Genomic DNA, 24,509 nt, shown 5'->3' on the forward strand with positions numbered 1-24,509 from the left:
AAAACCACCTGCTGCAATATGTCTCTATCTTCTTTCAAATTAGAAACTCCTTTTACAATGGTTTTGTACTGGTGCAGTCCTTTACCAGTACGCAGGCTGCAACCTGCAGAGAGCTACAACTCTCTCTCGTTTTCCAGTCTCTCCTGGAAGGGAGCTACAACCCCCTACTTCTTTTCTTACAAGGACCACTTTTCATAAATTTTCAAACTGGATCCATAAGCATCAAATGATCATCAAGTATAAGAGAATCACCCAAACAACTGTAGTAACTAGATCAACAATAATAGGACCAAACCCAGAACACAAGAATGATAAACAAAGATTTTAAGAGAAGTAAGCACCTTGCTCAACTGTTCGCCTGCTTACGTAAGCACCCTGCTCAACTGCTGGCCTGCTTATAGTACTCACCCTGCTCAACTGCTGGCCTGCTTACAGTACGCACCCTGCTCAACTGCTAGCCCGCTTATGTACGCACCCTGCTCAACTGCTAGCCTGCGTACCTCGCTCTGAGTCCATTGAACTGCCTGCGGACCTCCGCACCTGCAACCCTTCTGTGCCTGCGTACCTACGCACCTGCAACCCTTCTGTGCCTGTGTACCGGCGCACCTGAAACCCTTCTGTGCCTGCGTACCGGCGCACCTGAAACCCTTCTGTGCCTGCGTACCGGCGCACCTGAAACCCTTCTGTGCCTGCGTATTTACGCACTTTTCTTTCACTGTACCTGCGTACCTTCGGGCATAGATGAATTCAAGATTTCAGAAATAACCCAGACAGTCAGATCTACAGATCTGAACATGCGGCGAAGAGATCTTGATCCATCAGTAGATTCGCCTTATTTAGATCTAGACATACTCCCAAGAGAGATCATAATATGTCAGATCTAGCCCTCATAAGATATTCAACCCAAAGCGTGCTCAAACCAAATGATCTTCTTTGCTTTATATAGGAAAGCTCTTCCTTAAATCATGGATCAATACCACGAGCCGACACCATAATAACACAATACCGTCGGCTAAATACCAAGAGTAAAACATAAGAAAACCCCACATGTGAATTTCTTTGCCTTGAAATGTGTGCACTAGGGGTACGCACCTCCTGAACGGGATAACTGCGGGTATGTACGCACTTTATGTAACACTGACCTGCGTGTACACACCTTATGCAAGGTGTACCTGCGTACCCCTTATTTTCTTTAATATTTGATAGCTGATCATCAATCTCTACTGCTGACTTGAAGTACTGTGATCTATCACTTGAATGGGTTGCCATCAAGGACAACACTTTAGCCATAATGCCAACAATCTCCCCCTTTGGACTTGATGGCAACCTCAAAGCTTCAGCTTCATTCTCCCCCTTTGACATCAAGGGCAAAGGGTTATGCTCCCCCTAAGAACATGCTCCCCCTGAATATGAACCAGATTTGCAACGAAGAACCATAATCCACCATGAAAGAGATAGAGACATATTGCAGCTACTTCGAAGATCTCCTTCTGCACATCCTCCATAATGCCAACAATGCATTATATGCTCCCCCTGAACCTGTACCATCAATCAGAAGAGGTTCAGTAATAAGATGATGCATCAACAACCCCCAGCTTTTGCCTAAGGTATTCAAAAGTGTCCCTGGGCAATGGTTTGGTGAGAATATCAGCAACTTGTTCCTTAGAAGGAACATACTCCAACTTGACCTTCTGTTCAAGCACTTGTTCCCGGAGAAAATGATACTTGATTGGTATGTGCTTGGTTTTTGAATGCATAACAGGATTCTTTGAGATGCTAATTACACTTGTGTTATCACATAAGATGGGAATTGGTGGTGTACAAGTGATTTGAAAATCCTGCAAAGTCTGCATCATCCAAAGGAGTTGGGTGCAACAAGATGCAGCAGCAACATATTCCGCTTCAGCTGTAGACAAGGCAATCGAACTCTGTTTCTTGCTGAACCAAGATACCAGTCTGGAACCCATAAAGAACGCACCACCACTTGTGCTTTTCCTGTCATCCACGCTTCCGGCCCAATCTGCATCTGTATAAGCATGAAGTGTAAGATCTGTATCTCTAGGATACCATAAGCCATAATTTTGAGTCCCTTGAAGATATTTGAAAATTCTCTTCACTGCCTGAAGATGAGTCTCCTTTGGATTTGCCTGAAATCTTCCAACTATTCCAACTGCATGCATGATGTCCGGTCGGGTACCTGTCAAATAAAGTAAACTTCCAATCATAGATCTGTAGGTTGGTTGATGTACTGCTGCAGATTCATCATTTGCACTGAGGCTACATCCTGTGACCATGGGTGTACATACTGGTTTTGCATCTTCCATACCATATTTCTTCAAAATCTGTTTGAGATACTTGGTTTGAGATAAAAAGATTCCTCCTTCTTTTTGTTGGATTTGCAAACCAAGGAAATATGTCAGTTCTCCTAGCAAGGACATTTCAAATTCTTTCTGCATGACCGAGGCAAAGTTTTGACTCATAGCTTCTTCATTGCTCCCAAAAATAATGTCATCTACATATACAACAAGTATTAGCAATTTGTCATTTTCAACTTTTATATAAAGATTGCTATCTGCTGATCCTTTTGAAAAGCCTTGTTGATGAAGATATTTGTCCAAACGGTAGTACCAAGCCCTTGGAGCTTGTTTGAGACCATAGAGAGCCTTTTTCAATCTGCATACAAGATTTGGATCATTTCCAAGAATGAACCCATCTGGCTGTTCAATGTACACTTCTTCTTCCAAGTCTCCATTCAAAAAGGCTGATTTCACGTCCATTTGAAATACTTTGAAGTTTTGAAAACTTGAGAGAGCAAGGAACATTCGGATGGCCTCAAGTCTTGCAACAGGAGCAAAGGTTTCTTCAAAGTCTATTCCTTCTTGCTGCGCATACCCTTTACAAACAAGTCTGGCTTTGTTTCTAATTACTTCTCCATTTTCATTCAATTTATTTTTGAAGACCCATTTTGTTCCGATAACATTCTTATCTTTTGGTCTAGGAACCAGCTCCCAAGTGTTGTTCTTTTCGATCTGCTCAAGTTCTTCATCCATTGCTTTCACCCAACATTCATCTTTGCATGCCTCTTTCACATTTTGTGGTTCAGTAGAGGAGAGTAATGCCAAATAGCTTGAAGCTTCTGCAACTGTTCTTCTTGTTTGTACACCTGCTTCTTTCTGCCCCATAATCTGAGATTCTGGATGATTCTTCTGAACATATCTGGATGGAGTCTTTTCTTCCATTCTTGTTTGCTCCTCTGGTTCTTCTTGAGGTTCTTCTTCTTCATCATTCTGTCGTTGGGGGTAGCCTTCATCTTCTTCGATGTCTTCATGATGTACTTGCCTAGGAATGTATCCCTTCTCATCAACCACTACATCAATGCTGTCAACAATTCTGCCAAGTCTTTTATTGTAGCATTTGTATGCTTTGCTATGTGGAGAGTAACCAAGAAGAATGCCTTCATCTGCTCTAGGTTCAAGTTTGCCAAGCTGCTCATCCGTATTCTTGATATTGCATTTGCTCCCAAAGATTTTGAAGTGCTTTACCGAAGGAGTCCTACCACTCCAGAGCTCATGAGGAGTTTGAGTGCTGTTCACCCGGACATTTGTTTTGTTGAGAATAACAACCGCAGCATGTGCAGCTTCACCCCAGAAAGTTGCGGGAGTTCCTGACTCATCAAGCATAGCACTAGCCATTTGTTGGACTGTTCTATTCATCCTTTCCACATCTCCATTTTGCTGAGGAGTTCTTGTTGTAGAGAATTCTCTTCTTATCCCATGTTCTTCACAGAAATCGAAAAATTCATTTGAAGTAAATTCCCCACCTCTATCGGATCTGAGGCACTTAATTTTGTGACCTGATTCATTTTCAACCAAGGCTTTGAAGGATTTGAATTTTTCGAATGCTTCATCTTTGTGCTTCATAAGTCCTAACCAGACAAACCTGGAGAAATCGTCAATGAATAATATCAAGTATTCTTCTCCTCGAGGTGTTATTTTCCTGAAAGGACCGCATGTATTTGTATGTACTAGCTCAAGAGGCATGCTAGATGATCCTTCTTTCTCTGGAAAGTTAGTTCTGGTTTGTTTTCCAAACTGACATGATTTGCATATGGTGTTGTCAGGAATTTTGATATCTGGAAGATCGCGAACTGCCTGATATTTGCATGCTTTTCTTATTTGTGAAAAGCTTAGATGTCCCAACCTCCGATGCCATAACCAGTGCTCATCACCCTTGCTCAGATAGCATTGTTGTTGTCCTTCTTCAAATATGTACAGATTATTTGGAGTTCTTTTGCCTTTGATCACTGTTTTACCTATATCAAGATCACGAACAAGACATCCATTTGATCTGAATATAACCTCGGTTCTTTGATCACACATCTGGCTGACACTTAGAAGATTATGCTTCAATCCATCAACATACAAAACATTTCCAGCCTTGACCTTTTCTTTTAACTGAGCAATGCCTTTTCCTTTTATAGTTGCAGGAGTATCATTTCCAAAAGAGACTTTCTTTCCCTTTTCTAGAGTAGAATAAGACTCAAGTTTTTCTTTATCACCTGTCATATGCTTCGAACATCCACTGTCAATGTACCATAGATTTTCCTGTCCCTCTGCATAAAATGCTATCCCACATCTTTCTGTTTGAGGTTCCTTTATTCTCCATGTTTTGGTGCTTGAGGCTTGTTCCTTTTTCTGCTGAAACCTGCTCCTGCATTCAGAGTCTTCATGACCAAAGTTATTGCAAATAGAACATTCAACTTCATTTTCAAGAACCGAAAAGTTGTTATAGGTCCTTTTTGTAATCCCCGTCATACTTCTTTGTTTTTGAGCTTCCCTAGTCATGATCGTTTTATATGCAACACATTGAGCTGCTTTGTGACCAAAGTTATGGCAAGAAAAGCATTGTCCATTGAAGAAACTTCTGCGGTTATCGAATCTACCAGCCAATTGATTGTAATTTCTATTGTCATCTATTCTTGAACCAAATTGAGAAGATTTTACCTGTGGCTGGTTGTAGTTTTTGTTCACCCTTAAGATGGATTGCCCCTGATAGTTTCTGTTTGTAATTCGTCCCTGCTTTACCTAATGATCTTCATTGTGCTTTTGCTCATTTCTTCTTGCTGCATCAAGATAACTTTTTGAGGTGGATGCTTAAGAAGTTTCTCCATTATAGCCCAGACCTGTCTTGTTTAGAGGAGACCGCTGCACATTGATAATCTCATCCAAAGTTTCAGATCCTTTGACAAACTTGAGATTAATAGCTTTTGTTTTCTCAATCTCTTTTCTAAGACCAACAATTTCACCTTCTAATTTTTCAAGATGTTTTTCCTTTTCATCAATTTGAAATTGTAGAGTATCAATGATCATGTTCTTTTCTTCTATACATCTCTTGAGTCTAGTAATTTCATCATAAAGGTTATCCACATCTATAGCATCCATATAATCATCATCTTCAAATGCCATTAACAACTTATATTCATTACCTTGTTCATCTTCATCACTGTTTGATAGACCATCACTATCTTCATGAGTGTAGTAGCTTTTCTTATTTGCATTCTGTTTCTTGTTCCATCTAGTAGGTTCCTTTCCTTTATCCTTATAAGGACATTTTGCAGCATAATAACCTACTCTTCCACAAGCAAAGCATTTAAAAGGTAACTTACCTCTGAACCTTCCAGAACCCCTTTGAAGATTTCTGACAAAATTTGATTCTTCTTCCTGTTCTTCTGGGACGTGGCTCGCTTCATAATAATCTCCTTTGCTTGATGCCTTGAAAGCAGCTTCTCTTCTGTCTGATGGACCTCCCTTTCTCATTTCATAAGCAGTTAGAATTCCATGTAGCTGAGACATAGTAAGAATTCGTAGATTTTCCTTTTCTTCTATTGCAAATACTTTAGATTCAAACTTGGGGGATAATGATCTTAGAACCTTTTCAACCACAATAGCCTCTTTTATTTCTTCACCCAAATTTTTCATACAGTTAACAACCTCATCTACCCGAAGAAAATAGTTAGCCACACTTTCATCATTATACATTTTGAGAGTCTCATACTGAATTCTGAGAGTTTGAAGTTTAGCACGCTTTACCTGTTCATCTCCTTCATAGCTTGTGAAAATTTTGTCCCATATTTCTTTTGCGGATTTATAGTGCATTACCTTCATGAATTCTGATTGAGATATACATCCTAATAGAGTACTGACTGCTTTCGCATTTGTTTCATACTTCTTTTTCTCGGCTGCATCTGTAGGAGTAGCTGAAGGAAAAGTGTAGCCTGTCTCAACGATGTCCCAAACATCTGTACCAAGAGATTGAAGATAGGCAGTAACTCTTACCTTCCAATAATTGAAGTTTGTCCCATCAAAAACCGGTGGCCTGATTGATGCTTCTCTCTCGTAGTTGCTCATGATGAACGATCTACCTTCAAGCGATCAAGCTTCTCTGAAGGACATGCTCTGATACCAATTGTTAGAAATAATACTGAGAGGGGGGGTGAATCAGTATTATCTAATTCTTTTAATAAATCTTCCTTATTTGTTCTTTGAATTAGTTTTGCATGTCAGTACCATAAAATAATGAGCATGAAAAGGAAAACAGATAGTCACACCAAAGAACACAAGATGTAAGGTGGAAACCCAATGTGGGTGAAAACCACCTGCTGCAATATGTCTCTATCTTCTTTCAAATTAGAAACTCCTTTTACAATGGTTTTGTACTGGTGCAGTCCTTTACCAGTACGCAGGCTGCAACCTGCAGAGAGCTACAACTCTCTCTCGTTTTCTAGTCTCTCCTGGAAGGGAGCTACAACCCCCTACTTCTTTTCTTACAAGGACCACTTTTCATAAATTTTCAAACTGGATCCATAAGCATCAAATGATCATCAAGTATAAGAGAATCACCCAATCAACTGTAGTAACTAGATCAACAATAATAGGACCAAACCCAGAACACAACAATGATAAACAAAGATTTTAAGAGAAGTAAGCACCCTGCTCAACTGCTCGCCTGCTTACGTAAGCACCCTGCTCAACTGCTGGCCTGCTTACAGTACTCACCCTGCTCAACTGCTGGCCTGCTTACAGTACGCACCCTGCTCAACTGCTAGCCTGCTTATGTATGCACCCTGCTCAACTGCTAGCCTGCGTACCTCGCTCTGAGTCCATTGAACTGCCTGCGGACCTCCGCACCTGCAACCCTTCTGTGCCTACGTACCTACGCACCTGCAACCCTTCTGTGCCTGCGTACCGGCGCACCTGAAACCCTTTTGTGCCTGCGTACCGGCGCACCTGAAACCCTTCTGTGCCTGCGTACCTGCGTACCTCCGCACCTGCAACCCTTCTGTGCCTGCGTACCGGCGCACCTGAAACCCTTCTGTGCCTGCGTACCGGCGCACCTGAAACCCTTCTGTGCCTGCGTATGTACGCACTTTTCTTTCACTGTACCTGCGTACCTTCGGGCATAGATGAATTCAAGATTTCAGAAATAACCCAGACAGTCAGATCTACAGATCTGAACATGCGGCGAAGAGATCTCGATCCATCAGTAGATTCGCCTTATTTAGATCTAGACATACTCCCAAGAGAGATCATAATATGTTAGATCTAGCCCTCATAAGATATTCAACCCAAAGCGTGCTCAAACCAAATGATCTTCTTTGCTTTATATAGGAAAGCTCTTCCTTAAATCATGGATCAATACCACGAGCCAACACCATAATAACACAATACCGTCGGCTAAATACCAAGAGTAAAACATAAGAAAACCCCACATGTGAATTTCTTTGCCTTGAAATGTGTTCACTGGGGGTACGCACCTCCTGAACGGGATAACTGCGGGTATGTACGCACTTTATGTAACACTGACCTGCGTGTACGCACCTTATGCAAGGTGTACCTGCGTACCCCTTATTTTCTTTAATATTTGATAGTTGATCATCAATCTCTGCTGCTGACTTGAAGTACTGTGATCTATCACCTGAATGGGTTGCCATCAAGGACAACACTTTAGCCATAATGCCAACAGAAGTGTAAGATTTGTATCTCTAGGATACCATAAACCAAAGTTCTGTGTTCCTTGAAGATATTTGAAAATCATTTTGACTGCCTGAAGGTGTGATTCCTTTGGATTTGCTTGGAATCTTCCAACTATTCCCACTCAATGCACGATGTCCGATTGGGTACCTGTTAGATAAAGCAGACTGCCAATCATGGATCTGTAAGTTGGTTGATGTACTGCTGCTGATTCATCATTTGAGCTAAGACTACATCCTGTTACCATTTGAGTACTTAATGGTTTAGAATCTTCCATGCCATACTTTTTGAAGATCTGTTTGAGATATTTGGTTTGTGAGAGAAAAATACCATCTTTATTTTGTTGAACTTGTAGACCAATAAAATAGGTAAGCTCACCAAGCAAGGACATTTCAAATTCTTGTTGCATTACTGAAGCAAAATTCTAACTCATGGATTCTTCATTGCTGCCAAAAATGATATCATCAACATACACAACAATTATTAGCAATTTACCAATGTCCATATTTGTATATAGATTGCTATCTGTTGATCCCTTTGAAAAACCCTGTTGGTGAAGATATTTGTCAAGACAATAATACCATGCCCTTGGAGCCTGTTTAAGACCATAGAGAGATTTTCTGAGTTTGCATACAAGTTTTGTATTATTTCCAAGAATGAATCCTTCTGGTTGTTCAATATAGACTTGTTCTTCTTCTAAGTCTCCATTGAGAAAGGCAGATTTTACATCCATTTGGTATACTTCCAATTTTTGAAAACTAGAAAGAGCAAGAAACATTCTTATGGCTTCAAGTCTAGCAACAGGTGCAAAAGTTTCTTCAAAATCTATACCTTCTTGTTGAGCATATCCTTTACAAACATGTCTGGCCTTGTTTCTAATAACTTCTCCATTTTCGTTCAGCTTGCTTTTGAATATCCATTTAGTTCCTATGATATTCTTATTATGAGGTCTAGGAACTAATTCCCAAGTATTATTCTTTACGATTTGTTCAAGTTCTTCATTCATGGCCTTGACCCAACATTCATCTTTGCATGCTTCATTTACATTTTGAGGTTCAGTGGAAGATAGTAATGCTAGATAGCTTGAAGTTTCGGCAATGGTTCTTCTAGTCTGCACACCTACCCCTTTTCCCCCAAAAATTTGAGTTTCTAGATGATTTTTTTTTAACATACTTGGACGGAGGTCTTTTCTTCTATCGTTATCTCTTCTTTTGGTGCTTCATTGGTTTCTTCTTTAGAATCAGTGTGATTTGATGTGGGAAAATGATCCTCATCTTCTTCATTGTCATAATCTTCGGTTTTTATCTGTTTTGGATTTTTGCATGCTTCATCAACCACAACATCAATACTTTCAATAATTTTCCAAAGTCTTTTATTGTAACATTTATATCCTTTACTTCGGGAAGAGTGGCCAAGAAGAATACCTTCATCTGCTCTGGGTTCAAACTTACCAAGTTTTTCATCAGTCCTTTTTATGTAACATTTGCTTTCGAACACTTTGAAGTATTTTACAGTAGGAGTCTTACCATACCAAAGTTCATGTGGAATTTGAGTGTTTTTTACTTGAACATTTTCTTGGTTGAGAATAGTGACGGCGGTGAATGCAACTTCACCCCAGAAGGTTGCAGGAGTTCCAGATTCATCTAGCATAGCATGAGCCATTTGTTGAACAGTTCTGTTCATCCTTTCTACCACTCCATTTTGTTGAGGAGTCCTTGCGGTGGAGAACTGCATTTTTATTCCATGTTGTTCACAAAAGTCAAAGAATTCATCCAAGGTAAATTCCCCCCTCGATCAGATCTGAGGCATTTGATTTTGCGATTTGATTCATTTTCAACCAAAGCTTTGAAGGCTTTGAAATTTTCAAATGCTTCATCTTTATGCTTTAGAAGACCTATCCAACACATTCTGGAAAAATCATCAATGAATAATATAAAGTATTCTTCTCCATGAGGTGAACTTTTCCTTGATGGTCCACATAAATCAGTATGAACAAGTTCAAGAGGCTTACTAGCTGACCCTTCCTTTTCGATGAAGTGAGATCTAGTTTGCTTATCAAATTGACATGATTTGCATATAGTATTTTTTAGGAATTTTGATATCTGGAAGATCACGAATAGCCTGGAATCTTCATGCTTTTCTTATTTGAGAAAAGCTTAGATGTCCCAATCTTCTGTGCCATAGCCAATTTTCATCATTTTTGCTTAGATAGCATTGTTGTTGTCCTCCCTTGAGTATGTATAGGTTGTTTGGAGTTCTTGTCCCTTTGATCACGGTTTCTCCTGTATCAAGCTCACAAACAACACATCCATTTGATCGAAACACTACTTCATTTCCTTGATCACACATTTGACTCACACTCAATAGGTTATGTTTTAAGCCATGAACATACACAACATTCTCGGATTTAACTTTTTATTTCAAGAAATCGGAGCCTTTACTATTTATGACAGAAGGAGTGTCATTTCCAAATGAGACACTCTTTTCCTTTTCTAAGGCATTATATGAGTGCAGTTTTTCTTTGTCACTTGTCATGTGTTTTGAGCATCCATTGTCGATGTACCACTGGTTTTCTTGTCCTTCTGCATACAAGGCTATACCACATCTTTTTGTTTGAGGTTCTTTCTTTCTCCATATTTTTGGATTTAATGGAGTTTTCTCCTTTTGAGTTATTTGCTGAAATTTACTCCTGCATTCAGATTCTTCATGGCCAAAGTTGTTACAGATTGAGCATTCTATTTCATTTTCAAGAAGAGAAAAGTTATTATAGGAACTTTTATTGATCCCTGTCACATTCCTTTGATTTCGTGCTTCTCTAGTCATGATAATTTTGTAAGCAACACATTGAGTAACTTTGTGTCCAAAATTATGACATGAGAAACATTGACCATTAAAGAAATTCCTGCGATTATTGAATCTACTAACCTGTTGATAGTAGTTTCTATTGATATTTATCTTTGAAGCAAATTGAGTACGATTCACCTGAGGTTGATTTTGGTTTTTGTTCATCCTTGAAGTAAATTGAGCTTGATTCACCTGGTGATCTTCTTTATACCTTTGTTGATGGTTGCCAAACTGTTCACTGCTCTTTGCTGCATCAAGATAGCTTTTAGTGGAGGTTGACGGCTTCTGTGATTGAGATGTTTCTTCAATATATCCAAGACCTATATTTATCAGAGGAGAGCACTACACTTTGATAATTTCATTTAAGGTTTCTGATCCTTTAGCAAATCTAAGATTGAGAGCTTTAGTTTTCTCAAGATCCTTTCTTAGACCAACAATTTCACATTCTAGCTTTTCGTTGTGTTTTTCTCTTTCAGCGAGTTGGTATGTCAAGGTATCTATAATCATATTCTTTTCCTCTAAATAGATTTTGAGTTTAGAGATTTCTTCATAAAGATCATCTTCATCTAAAGCATCCAAAAAATCATCATCTTCATAAGCCATCAGAAGTCTATAGTCATTACTATTTTCATCTTCATCACTATTTGATAAACCATTGCTATCTTCATGAGTATAGTAGCTCTTTTTACTTACACTTTGTTTTCTATTCCATTTTGCAGATTCCTTACTTACCGACTCTACCACAGGCAAAACATTTGAAAGGTAGTTTACCTCTGAATCTTCCGGAACCTCGTTGAAGCTTCTTGAAAAATTTTGCTTCCTATTCTTCTTCTGAAATATGTTCTGATTCATTGAGTTCTTCTTTTCCTTTTGTTGAAGCTTTAAATCCGGCTTCTCTCATATTTGATGGACCTCCTTTTCTCATCTCAAAGGAAGTTAAGATTTCGTGAAGTTGTGTCATAGTAATAGCTTGCAGATCCTACTTTTCTTCTATGGCAGATACTTTTGATTCAAATTTAGCAGATAAGGATCTTAAAACTTTTTCAACTAAGGTAACTTCATTTATCTCTTCACACAGATTCTTCATGCAATTAACAATCTCATCTATACGTAAGAATTAACTAGCTATACTTTCATCATTGTGCATCTTGAGAGTTTCATATTGAATTCTGAGAGTTTGCAGTTTAGCATGTTTTACCTGAGAGTCTCCTTCGTAGCTTAGAATGATTTTGTCCCATATTTCTTTGGTTGATTTGAGCTGCATAACTTTGACAAACTCTGATTGTGACAGACTTCCCAATAATGTATTGACAACCTTGGTATTGGTTTCATATTGATTTTTACCTGCTGTATCTGTAGGAATTACTGATGGAAATGTATATCCTCCTTCCACGATTTCCTATACATATGTTCCAAGAGATGGAAGATAGGTTGTAGTTCTTACCTTCCAATAAACAAAGTTGCTCCCATCAAATATTGGTGGTCTGATGGATCCCTCGCTTTCTTGATTACTCATGATGATGGATCTTCCTTCAAGCGATCAAGCTTCTTCTGAAGGACCTGCTCTGATACCAATTGTTGGAAATAATACTAAGAGGGGAGGGGGTGAATCAGTATTAGCAAGTCAATAATTTTTCATTTCCATAATCAGATTTATATATGCCACTTCAGTTAATGGAACTCTCGTGTACACGCAACTGTGGTTAAGGAAACTAGCATATATCCAGTAAACTTATGATTCAGTTAATTCATCATATGTTGATCTTTAATCAGTGCATAACCATATAAACAGTAACCAAGTGCAGTAAAAACAGAACAGACCATCACACAAGAAACACACATGAACACCAAGATATAAGGTGGAAACCCAATGTGGGTGAAAACCACCTGTTGCAATCGTCTCTGTCTTCTTTTAATAATAAGAGAATTTTGTTTACAATTTTTGTACTGATGCAGTCTTATACCAATACGCAGGCTTCTACCTTCAGAATGCTACAACCTTCTCTCGTTCTCGAGCTTCTACTAGAAGGGAGCTACAACCCCCTAGCTCTTGTACTAGCTGATATGTTTACTAGTACGTAGGTGCCAGCCTAAAGAAGGTTACAACCTTCTCTTTTCTTCCAGGGACCACGTTTCATAAATTTTCACACTGGATCCATCAACAACATCATTCAATCATCAAATATATCTACATCAACCAATCTCCTTTTGAACCAACCACAACTGAATCGATCAACCACTTTGACAACCCATTAATCTAATTATGTAGTCACCAGAATACAGTCACTAGAACCCAAGCCAGAACCCAGAACACTGCAACAACAAATAGAAGCAACTAAAACATATTTTATAAGGTATACGCTACTTCCATGTGTCGAACCTGCGTGCATACGCGCTGTCCTCAAAGCGAACCAACGTACAGATTTGCAAATCAAATTTATGATGTATACGTAGCTTGGATATGCAAAACCAACGTGTATACGCTTCTTTGCTAAAGTGAACCTGCGTACAGATCTGTAAATGATGATTTAAACATTACAAATATTCCAAACTTCAGTCATACCCAAATCATCATATTTACAGACTACAACATGCGTCAGTTATTCAGATACATGATCAAACCACGTAAAAATAATTCACTTCAAGCCTTAAGATCTTGATACACCATTAGATCTTATCCTTCATCAAACGCTAAGGTTCATCCTTGGTTCAGATCAAGCATAACACCATAAGCCAATACCCTGCATATTGGATCTCACACTTCATTAGATATTTGATACTTACACACTTGGCCTAATGATCTTCTCCTCCTTTTATAGTCTTAGGCCTTTCTCAATACCATGGACCAAAACCACTTAGGACCAATACCTTGGACCAAATACCTGGGGTCAATACCTCAGATCAGATACCTTGGACCAATACCATGGATCAAAATACCATGGACGAAATACTTTGGACCAAAAATTTAGTTTTCCAAGGTATATGCGCTTTTCCTTCGGTGAAAGTGCGTGTGTATGTATAAGCGGCTTATATATAGTGAACATGAATGTATATGCAGCTTGGTCAATGGTGAACCTGTGTATACCTCTCTTTCTTCACTCCGTGAAGACTGATCTGTAATTCTTTGTTGTTTACCTGCTATACTTTCATCTGAGTGAGTAACCTTCTAAACTGATTCCTTCAAGTTGCCCTACATTTCATCACATCTGTAAACACTATTGTCATGCATTCTGTCACATCTGATATCTCTTCTGTGGACGCATCTAGTTAGCATATACAGGTGAGTTGTGCTGCTACAAGTGGGTTTCCATCAAGTACAACACATACATCATAATGCCAACAAAAGTTAGAGGGGGAGAGAGAGGGAAGGAAGAAGAAAGACATAGAGGGAGAAAGGTAGAGAGAGAGAGGGAGTGACAGGGGAGCGATGGAGAGAGGAGAGATAGAGGGAATAGAGAGAGGCAGAGAGGAAGAGGGAGGGAGAGAGAGATAGATATGGAGAGAGAGTGTGTATGTTTGGGGGGTGAGATAGAGAGAGGGAATAAGAAAGAGACACAATGATACAAATATAGATATATATAGTATTATATAACCAACCTAGATCCATCTTAACCTGGATCTATCAAGCACCAAAAAAGAGGTTTTCACATCGAGAGATTGGATCCCTCTCAGCACTTGATAGATCTGGGTTAAGATGGATCTAGGCTGGCTTAATAAGTTTGTAGTTGTATTTGATAAACTAACACTTTTTTTTATGGTTTTGTTTGAAAACAATTTTTCCATATTTGGTGTATTTATCATAATAATAATAATCTAATTTTAATTTAATTTTAAGCTTACCTTTTTTATGCAATGATTTTGTTGTTAGTTTATAGAGATAGACATGTTATACTTTTGGAATTTGAAAAGGAAACATGTGCTCTTAACTTAGTTGTATTGAAAGCATTTAAGTATAAGAAAGAAACATGCCCTCTTAACTTGGTTGTATTAAAAACATAAGTGTTCTTGTATACTAGGTGGGTGCAAACAAGAGAGAGTATATGGTAAGTGGATTAAATAGTTAAAAACAAATGTTAGTTAAGGATAAAATTACAAAAATCTAACAAATAGGCTAGGGTTAAAATATTACTATTTTGTGACATCTAAAGTTGAAGGTACATTTTATGGAGGTGTAGTCTAAGCCCTTGGGTGTAGGGCACATATTATGGGTATCTTGGACTTTTGGTGTGTGTTAGTGGTGTCAACTAGTGGTGGAGTGTCCAACCAATGAGTAGGCAAAGTTTTTCATTTACAAGGTTGGCATCAATCAAGTATTCTCCCTCTCTACCCAACTCTAAGATGAGGAGTGTGCATAATGGAATTATTATTGTAACAAATTGAAAACATTTGATTATCTTTAAGTTCAAGGGCTTGAAGTGGTTGCCTCAACCTACAAATCTTTAAAGGAACTATGTGTTTTTCAATTAAACCTTTGTGGTCAAGGAGCTGCAAAAGAGGAGGGCCTTATGGCTATTTTTAAGGGGTTGTAATGACCCTCATCTTGTGGTAAATATGTAGATATGATGCTAATGGTCTTGATCATAGTACATTCATGTATATAATGTAAATATTTTCCTATCACCTTGCATTGTGTAAATATGATAGATATTTTGTGGTTACCCTGATGTACATGTTGAAGTTCCACTTACATGATTATGGGAAACACTTTTCAGTTATCCTTGTGTACATGGGGAAGATCATAATTACTCTATGCAATAAAAACACCTAGTAATATTTTCACACTGAACACTATACAATAAACTTAACCCTAATATCTTAGTGAAGAACAAGTAACTAGCTAGACTCTGGAAGGGTTTTTGGATTGACTGTTAGTGAAACTCATTATAGTTAGGTGTGCCAATGTGTGGTGAGTGTTAGTGAGTGCTAGGGAAACACAAGGGAGCACTAGGTCAATATGCACGGAAATGAATGAATAAGAGTGTGTGACAGGGAGTGTCAATGAGTTCCAGGTGTGGTAAGAGAGGAGTGAAATGGTATGCTAAGCAGTGCTAAGTCATTATAGCATGCCAGAGCGACATGCAGCCAATATGTGCTAGGTGTGAAGGTGTGCCAAATAGTGCTAGGAAGTGTTAGGGAGCGTTAGGGAAACACAAGGGAGCACTAGGTGAAAATAATGCCTGCAAATGAATGATTAAGAGTTTGTGACAGGAAGTGTTAGTGATTTTAGGGTGTGAGAAGGAGGGAGTGACAAGGTATGCTAGGCAATGCTAAGGCATTCGAAATGCTAGGGAAACATGAGAAGATGTGCTATGTGCTAAGGTGTGCCAATGCATGCCAGGGAGAGTTATGGAGTGTTAAGGAAAAACAAGGGAGCACTAGTTTCAAATGCATGGAAATGAATGAATAAGAGTGTGTGACAGGGATTGTCAGCGAATTCTAGGTGTGCTAAGTAGGGAGTGACAAGGTATGCTAGGTAGTTCCAAGGAATGCTAGAGTGTCAAGACGACATGCTAAGATGTGCCAAGTCCTAGGGTGTGCCAATGTGTGTCAGAGAGTGCCATGAGAACATAAGGGAGAACTAGTTCAAATTTCATGGAAATGAATAGATAAGAGTGTGTGATAAGGAGTGTCAACAAGTTCCAATTGTGTTAAGGAGGGAGTGAAAAGGGTATATGTTACGCAGTGCCAAGGAATGCTAGAGTGTCAAGGCATGTTAGGGAGTGGTAGTGTCTATTAGGGAGTGGAAAATCATGCCAAGGAATACAGGGGATGATAATGTGTGCCATGTAGTTCCAATGGGTTGTTATACGTTCCAGATGTTATGGCATGTGAATACGTAAACTATGTTGCTTAGTTGTTTTATGGGCACTGTTTGATGTGAGCCTTGACTTGGTAACTTGTTAAGTGGGATGAGTTAATATTGGACATGAGAAGCCTAAGATGATTTATAGTCCATTAGGGGAACAAGGCATAGTCTAGTTGTAGTAAATGTAACTTGGTAAAGTTGTTGTAGTCAAGGCAGGACTTGGTTGGGTTCCCAAGTCTAAAAGAAAATAAGGGTAGTTATGAGGGAATGATAATTAAGGAGTGCCATGGCATGCCAAGGAATGAAAAGGCATGCTGATGTATGCCAGATAGTGTCAATTCATGTCAAGGAGTGTTTGGGAGTGTCAGGGAATCATAAGGGATAACTAGGTCAAAGTGCATGGAAATGAATGAATAAGAGATTATGCCAGGGAGTGCCAGTGAACTCTAGGTGTCCCACGGATGAAGTCTGTTAGGAGAATTTCATATTAGGACTTGTAGGAGGAAAGCCTATGATTGTGATAAGAGGATGGAAAAAGCAGTTTGAGACAAAGGGAGACTTTGGTCTAGGCACAACACTACTTTTTCAATGACATGGTTGGGTTCCCAAGTGACAAAAAAAGTAAGGTTATCTATGAGGGCATGAAAACTAGGGAGTGCCAAGGTGTGCAAGGAATTTCAGGAAGTGCTAACACATGTTATAAAGTTCCAAGGAATGTTAAGCATGTCAAGACATTCCAAGTGCTAACGCATGCCAATGTGTGCTAGGTTATAGGATGTGGCACCAACACATGCTAGGGATTGCCAAGGAAACACAAGGGAGGAATCATTTCAATTACATGTAAATGAATGAATGTGCGTGTGTGATAGGGAGTGTTAACAGGTTATAGGTGTGCTAAGGAGGGAGTGACAACATATGATAAGCAGTGCCAATAGACGATAGAGTGCTAGGAAATCCTACTAAGAAGTGACAAGTGCCATGGTGTGCCAATGTGTGCCAAGGAGTGTTAGGGTGTTAGGGAAACACAAGGGAGCACTAGGTCATAATGCATGGAAATGAAGGAATCAGAGTGTGTGGCATGGAGTGTTAGTGAGTTCCAAGTGTGTTAAGGAGGAGTTACAAGGCATGCTTGGCAATGCTAGAGTTCTAGGGCGACATGTGGCCAAGATGTGCCAACGCGTGTAAGGAAGTGTTAGCTGGGAGTGCCAGGGAAACACAAGGGAGAACTATGTCAAAATGAATGGAAATGAACAAATAAGAGTTTGTGATTAGAAGTTTCAGTGAGTTCTAGGTGTGCTAAGGACAAATTGACAAGGTATGCTAGGCAGTGTTAAGGCATGCTAGAGGCTAGGGCGACATGCCAAGATGTCATAGGTGCTAGGGTGTAACAACATGTGTCAAGGAGTGATAAGGAGTGCTAGGGAAACACAAGGGAGAACTAGGTAAAAATGCATGGAAATGAATGAATAAGAGTTTGTGACCAAGAGTGTCAGTGATGTCTAGGTGTGCTAAGGAGAGAGTGACAAGGTATACTATAAAGTGTCAAGGAATGCTAGAGTGTTAAGGTGGTAGGCCAAGATGTGTCAGGTGCTAGGGTGAGCTAGGGAGTGTTAGGGGGTGTCAAGGAAACATAAGGAAGCACTAGTTCAAAATGCATGGAAATTAACGAATAAGAGTGTGTGAGAGGGAGTTTCAATGAGTTCTAGGTGTGTTAAGGAGGGAGTGACAAGGTTATATGCTAAGCAATGACAAGGTATGCTAAACTACCAAGGCATGTCAGGAAGTGCCACGGTGTGCTAGGGAGTGTCAAAGCATGCCAAGTAATGTAGGGGATGTTAATGCATGCCACATAGTGCCAAGGCATTCTAAGACATGTTAGGTGCTATGGCATGTCAAGATGTAAATTGTGTTGCTTAATTGTTTTAAACCAAGGTTGGATGTGATGAGCCTTGTCTTGGTAACTTTTTAAGTGGGATGAGTGAGATTGTACATGAGTACCTGGTGGGCTCCAGTATTGTAGCAATAATGCTACAACTCCTGGAGCTTCCTTCTCTAATTTTATCAACCCGGTAGTTCGTAACAAACTTGGAAGCGACGGTGCTGTATGCACAAGTACTAGCTCTTGTCGCAACTGTCACTTGGTCAGCTGGCACAAGTCCGCTAGGGCTCAAGCCAACTTCTATATGTTCTCAGAAGAAGCTTTTTAAGTGATGAACGAAAGCTATCTCAAAGGAAATTAACCTACTTTGCAAGAATGAACTGAAAGCCAACAAAACATGGAAACCCTAGTAAACCCTAATTTGACCAGCTTAATCCTTACAATGCAATGATGGGAATGCAACTTATAAAAAATGATGCCATTACTTCTAGTGAGATGAGATGCATGAGTATAAACTACTTTCATCTGAAGAGAACATGTTTTTGTATTTTTGCTCAAGTGGTTGGAGTTATTATGACTGTGCTTCTTACTGGGTCTTGACTGTGCAGGGGTAGTTCAAGGGGAGGAAGGCTTGGAAAAGGTCAGGAGGACTCTGAGAGGTTCCAGGGGATCCCTAACATCATTCCACAGAAGTTCACAACGTTCAGATGCCTGGCAACCGTGTTTGCAAGCTTCTACAGGATGTCTGCAGGGGATCCTACAGGAAGCTCGGGATTTCTACAGGAAGTCTGCTAACTTCTACAGGATGTTCTGCAATCGGAGCTTTGGGTGATGGAGGAGTGAATGAGCTGTATGGGTGGATAGGTAGGATGAGAGGGGAGCTTGTGATGGCTTATGGACAGAGAGATGAGATGGAGAGGGGGTGTGTAAAGCTGGTTGGTCGATAGAAGGGTAGAGGCAATGGAAGGCCGAAAAGATAAAACAACGTGGATAATAGAAGAGTTGGTGGGCAAATGATCTAGCTGGGAGGTAAGGAGATGGCTTAGGCATGGCTGAGAAGGATAAGGAAATGATAGAGTGGTGCTGCGCAGTGTAAATGAAACAAATCACCTCTGTCTTGCACAAAACCGAGAATTCATCAACCTATTCTAACTGTTTTATTGAAAACCAAAGAACAGCAATGTCAGTTAAGGGAAAAGCGTGCATGGTGCTGAAACAAAGAGTTATTCCACAAGATCTAAATGCATGGACACTTCTGCAACTGAAATTATTGCGTTAAAGCTTGCATGAACATACAAAACAGTGTTTTTGGTAGTTGGCACGGTCTGCACTTCCGGTCCCCAAACAGAGGTGAAAGTGAGTGTGCATTCAACCTTTTTTCGAACTCTGATTAACTCCAATCCTTACTCTAATCTAAACTACTGAAAGCAACTTTTGTTCATGACACTAACCTATGTAACCACACCAAGAAATATGAATCAGCAAACTGTGTTTCCAAGTGCAAGTAAAGGACAAGAAATATAATGCTGAAAGAAAGACAAGTACAATACAAAGAAAGGAGGCCTATTGCTCTCAAGTTGGGCCCAAACCTGAGAGCTATAGCTCCTCTAAGAACTCAGAATTGAACTCAAATCTGCCTGCCTTTTATTAAAAGATCATAGTCAAAAGTCTAACAACATGCCAAAAATGGCTTACAAAGAGCAAAACAGAGCTGTAGCTCGTACTTCAGAATTTGCAACAAAGGTTCAAAAGTCTCCATCGAAGGCTACAGCCTCAATATTTATACATTATGAGGGCCAAGCTAGCCTCCTAAATTAGTGGGGCTTGGCTGTCCAACTAAAAGTAAACTGATGTTCCTTTAGAATCCGTTGGCTGCCTTCTAGCTCGGTGGTGATAGCTGTTGGAGCTCGGAGTTGGGGTGGAGATCACGAGGAAGGTCATTCAAGGCTGTGGACAACCTTCCTACAAAACCGCAATGCCACCTTGGCTGTCTCCTTGCCTTCATCTGCGTGGTTTTGCTCCATTTAATGTCAAAAAACCTGAAATAAACATGTATTAGCCACATAGGCATAGTGACTGCCCTCCTTCCTACAAATAACATGAATATACTAAGAAATGATGCATAAGTGATAAAAAATGAAGGGTTGAGCAAGGTAAGTAGGCCAAATGAGCCCAAAATGTTACTAAAATTTGGGGCTCATCATCACCCCCCAGCTAAAATATTTGCTCATCCTTGAGCAACTAGTCCAACTCTTCATCCTTCATTGCCTTTACTGCCACCCTTACATCCCAAGCCTCTGTAGTAGTGTCCTCCTTGCTGATATGAAACCCAGCCTTTCTGTTCACCTCTTCCCACTGTTCATTATCATCCTTCTCTGTGCTGCCTTCCATTAATCCTAGCAGTAGTGGTGGGCTTAGTTTTAGGCCAATCCAGCTGGTCTGGAGGTTTTGCATGGATTTCTTATAGAGGGCCACCCGTGCTAGTGCTTCTCTCATCCGAGTTGGGGTATGATACTCTCTAATTTTCAGATTGTGGGCCAAGGTATTCCATCTGCGGTCATAAGCTTGGACAGCGTTGTCTCCTAACAGTCTCTCCATGTCCTCAAAATGCGCTATGGCTTGGGCCTGCTGATCCATATATCTCAATGAAGCTTGAGGGTCAGTGGACAATTGTTGGTGTGCCGAGATTAGTGCAACTGGATCCCCTGGTTCTGGTCTAATTAGCAATGGCTCATTCAGCTCTCGGTTCATGACCGCTTTGGCTTCTGCTGCTCTTTTGTCCTCATGGTTCAACCATGAGGCCAATGCCATTAATTGCATATCTCCTAAGGCCGTATTGGGATCCCATGAAACTACATTAGGCAGGGCCAAATTATGGAGGTAGAACTCCGCTAATTTGGCCTTATCCTCTGATGAGCTGGTGCTGCATACTTCAGTGAATTGCTGCGGGTCTTGGAGCTGAGAGATACCTCTTTGCGCCAAGGTATTGATTTGAAATTGCAGCCATTGGTCTTTCAGGTACAGGCCATAGGATTTGGCCAGCGGTCTGCATTGTATAGCATCCATGGCCCAACTGGCCATGCAGGCCAATTGTGCCTCTTTCTGCTACAGCTGTTGTCTGAGAGCTTGCACCTCAATTTGTGCTTGTTGTTCTGCTTCCTGTAGATGCAAGGTTGGCTCCCCAAGACCAGTTTGTAGTTCCTTTTTGCCTTGCTATTCTGCTGTGGTGTCATTGGAGGGTGTACCTGTTCCTGTCCTCAGCTCCTGTAGCTACAATCTCAGCTTTTGGTTTTCTTCCTGTAGGAACACTCATTGGCAATTTGCCACGTGTTTAGCCATGGACAATTCACTTCTGGCCTCCTTGAGCTGCTCCTGCAAGGGACCTATGTCCGCCACACCCTTTGACTTGGCTATTTTCATCCACGTGTGTGTACGGACTCTTTCTTCCTCCAATGCAAAAAACAGTGGCACAGTAAATTTCTGAGGTATAATTTTGCCAGCCTCTAAAAAGTTGTAATATGAACTCAGACTTGGCTGAGGGCTGGGCTCTGGTATATGCTCTTTCTCCACTTCTTTTGGTGGCTCTACTTCGCCCTCCCTCGGTGGTGATGAGGGTGCTTCTCCTTCCATTCTCTTAGTTTCTTTAAGCCTGGCTAAGGTTTCCTGTAGAGCATCCTCAGCATCCTGTAGCCGAGCTTTTGTAGTCAATTGGTCTAACCTTTCTTTCCAAGTAGTTTTCTTCAGGCTCCCCCTCTTATAGGTGACTGATATCCTCGAGGGGGACCTCTCCTTGGGCGAAGTAGGGGCATCTTCGATAATGATTGGGCTGCTGGACGGAGGCTGTGGCTTGCCCGTCTTTATTCTCACACTTCTCCTAGCCTTAAAATATAGAGGGGTCTCCCTCTTTCTCTTCTCCTTGGGCTTAGGAGGTGTGCTGAGGGCGGCCAGCACAGCTGCTGCCTCCCTTGCAAGAATGTCAGCTTTCTTCTCCTTGGGTTTCGCTTTTTCAGGGCTTCCTGTAGAAGACCCTGTTTTAGTTAATTTCGGGCTTCCTGTAGAAGGCCCTTTTTCAGCTGATTTTGGGCTTCCTGTAGAAGCCGGTTTCGGTTTTCCTGTAGAGACAGGTGGCACCACTTTAGATTGCTTTGCTGAAGGTGTTTTACTTTTTGACTTGGTTGCGGCTGCTGACGAGGTGCCTTTGCTGATGTGGACCTGCTCAGCCTTGTCCACTCTGCTTTGTAATCTTTTCTCTCTTGCCGTCAAAATGGGTGTGTCATCCTTCTCTTTGGCACCCTTTTTCTCTCATTTCTTCTCTTGCTTTTTCTTCTGCTCCGTGGTCGTGGTCTTTTGGCCTTTTTCTTTCTTCCCTGCGGGCACTGACTCTTTCTCCTCACTGCTAGATGAACCGAGCTCTTCGGTCAGCATCTTTATATCACCATCCTTGGTCAAATTTCTGAAGGCTTCCCATGAGAGAGGAACCTTGTATGTGTGAAGCGCATCCTCCACGAGGAGTTTGATGAGTCCATGGTGGGCTACCTGGTCTGGTGTGCCTTCTTTCAACTTGGTGGCACACTCAATCAGAGATTGTAGTAGAAAGTAGGGGAGACTGAGTTTTTTTTCTACAGGTAGGTCCATCTGGTGCCTTAATTCCGTGAGTAACCGAAAATGGTACCCATATACAATGCTAAAACGACCTTCGCAGGTGATGTACTTCATGATCTGAAGGCTAACTTCACTCCACAGTGGCAGTAAACTGGTTCTACGAACCCCATTTTTATCTTCTGAGAATTCCTCCTCTGGTGGAAAGAATTCTTTCTTAGCCTGTTGGCCCAATTTCCTTTCTTCTTTATCCCATGGTAATCCCATTGGGAGCTCAGTAACTCGACTGATGAATTGTGGGGTGAGTCTGAGACTCAAACCCCTGAAGTTAACGGTGGCCAATGTTTTGGATTTCGGCCTCAGAGCTTGCAAAAACTCCTCTGCCACCTGATCGTCATAGCCCTACAATTTGTCAGAGAATGATATCCATTGCGCTCGCGTGAAGAGCTCCACCACCTCAGGATTTTCTCTTAGCTTTGTGGAGTCGGTTGGTTCCCTTCTGATGAACCCACCCGGCACGGTGAAAAACTGCTGCGTTAGCTGGAGGTGGCGAATGCGGAAGAAAATTGGCCTACTGGGACAGAGCGTAGAATTACGCCTCTGTCATGCATACAATTCACGAAACTTATCTCCCGAGGACCTTAACACAGCTTAATTATACTGACATCCTGTAGGACGACAATTCATGCAACAGCAGACAATATTTGCAAAATTTTCTTATGACCAGACTGTTGACGTCGATTCTGCCACCCTCAAAACCAATTGCATGGAGAGTTCAGGCTTACCATTTTAATCCGCCACCTTTTGACGTGAGGAACCCAATTTCCAGTAGAAACAACTTTCCTGTAGAAGCAGCGCGCGAATTCCGGAGGATACTGCAGTGGGTCTGCGCTCTCTGTGCTGCTTAACAGGCGTTCGAACGGCCAAAGACTTGGAGTGTCGAGCTGCAGAGGGATCCGGATGATCACTCAACTTTCAAACGGTGAATGATAAATGCGTGGGGTGGCAATCTAGCCGATTAGATTTGAATTCAGTGGAATCCGTGGCGCGGGGGTGAGCTGTCCCTGCCGGACCGTTGGACGACGTCACTCCATCATTCGTCTGCGAGTTCCCTTATTGCCGCATCATTCCCCGCAGATCCGCCGCCGTCACTTCTGTTAAAACTCGTTTTTCCCGACTAGATGGCTCTCACGTGTGCACTGCCCGTTCCTCTTTGCCACGACCACCGTTCAAACATCCGACTAGACCACTGACTGGTCGACATGGCCAGTCGAATGGCCATACGACCGCTCAACCCATTCACTTTACACTTTGCAAACATTCCAAAGTAAAATTCATGCAATTCGACGGA

This window comes from Pinus tabuliformis, chromosome 9 (assembly GCF_031772625.1).
Source record: "Pinus tabuliformis cultivar Carrire ecotype Pingquan chromosome 9, CPIR1, whole genome shotgun sequence".
Classification (NCBI taxonomy): Eukaryota; Viridiplantae; Streptophyta; class Pinopsida; order Pinales; family Pinaceae; genus Pinus; species Pinus tabuliformis.